The following is a 1,621-nucleotide window of genomic DNA, read 5'->3' as shown; positions in this document are numbered from 1 at the left end:
GAATAAATAACCTTTAACAAAATTCACACATTACCTTTTTGCATGGTAACTGAGACCAACCTTGCATGTCTGGTTCAAGGAAAGAAGGTAAAACAACTTTAACAAACCAATTGAAACAAAGGAGAAATTGAAGAATAACATTCCAATAAATGTCTAACCTTATTTCGTTTTGTTTGCACTCAAAACATCAAAGTGAGATCTGGTTAATACCCTGGTAGAATTAGTTTGGATCCCATTCCCCAACCTATGCAACATAGAATTTGAATAACCTAAAATGCAATGAAGAGCTACGGTAGAATTAGTTTGGATCTCATTCCCCAACCTGTGCACCATAAAATTTGAATAACCCAAAATGAAATGAAGAGCTCTAGTGCATTGCATTGGATTTCCTCATAGCTATCAAATCCTTGGTCTATGATAATTGATACGCTCAGACATTACTAATAGACACACGAAAGAAGGAAAAAAAGATAAACTTATTGAATTCAAGAAAATCAATTTCTTGTAATAAGAACATCTTCGTGCCTTGAAGCTCTTGATAAATTGTGATCTGTCTAAGAGAGGCTCCTCTGCTATGCTTTGGAAATGTTGTACCAAAGCAGATTGCATTTATTTGTGGATACTTAGCTCTTTCCCTCGAGTATCTCTGAGTTTTGAAATCCTGTTATGTGCCTTGTGATCCATGGTTGACTTGTGAAAAACTTTGTATTTCTTTCCCCTTCTTTAATCCATTGCATTCTTGATTTCTGTCTCCAGAAGATCTCCTCTTGCTGGCATTTGCTTTCCCATTCTTGTTGAAGAGAGTCAGCTTGCATTTTCCTTTCCTTGGTAAAGCCATCTATGATGAGGATTTGGTTAATTCCCTGTAGTTTCTGTTCAACTTCTCTTTTGGCTTTGAAAATATTGTCAAACTCATTTTGGTTCCATTCTTTAAGCCTGAGTTTGATGTGTTTCAGTCTCTGTTGTAGTAGGAACATCTTCGTGCCTTGAACAGGCATGTCTTCCACCCACCATTTTCCAATATTAGTGATGAAGTCAAGGTGAGTGAGCCAAACATTTTCAAACCTGAAAGGTCTGTTCCTCGGAGTGCCTATAAAAGAAGCTTCAAGCTGGATAGGCCAATGATCCGAGCCTCCGAAAGGAAGGGTTAAAGCAGTCAAGTCAAGGCCAGTGAGACGGGGGTCCTTCGAGATTATGAATATGTCTAGTTTAGAGGCAACTTGAGAAGCCCCTCCCCTCTTATTGTTCCAGGTGAAGGTGCCATTTATTGTCTCCATATCCACTAGCCTCATGTCGTTTAGGAAGTTCTGGAAGGCAATGGAGTCTCTGCCTAGTATTTTGGTCCCGCCTTTAGTTTTCTATAAGAAATCTAATCATATTAAAGTCCCCTCCCAGAATCCAGGGCATAACAAGATGTCTCTCTCTCAGCTCCTCCAATGAGGTGAGAAGCCTAAGTTTGTCTTCAAGTTTTTGAGGACCATAGACATTTGTGATCATATAGAGTTCCTTGTCACCCAAAGGTTGGATTACCATCGAAAGGTAGTTCCTGGATGCTTCAGCATCCAGGATTCCAAGTTTCTGGGGATTCCAAAGAGTGAGAATCCCTCCTGCTGTGTTGTTT

The sequence above is a fragment of the Pinus tabuliformis genome, chromosome 1_2, assembly GCF_031772625.1.
Source record: "Pinus tabuliformis cultivar Carrire ecotype Pingquan chromosome 1_2, CPIR1, whole genome shotgun sequence".
NCBI classification, from domain to species: Eukaryota; Viridiplantae; Streptophyta; class Pinopsida; order Pinales; family Pinaceae; genus Pinus; species Pinus tabuliformis.
This window is presented reverse-complemented; position numbering follows the sequence as displayed.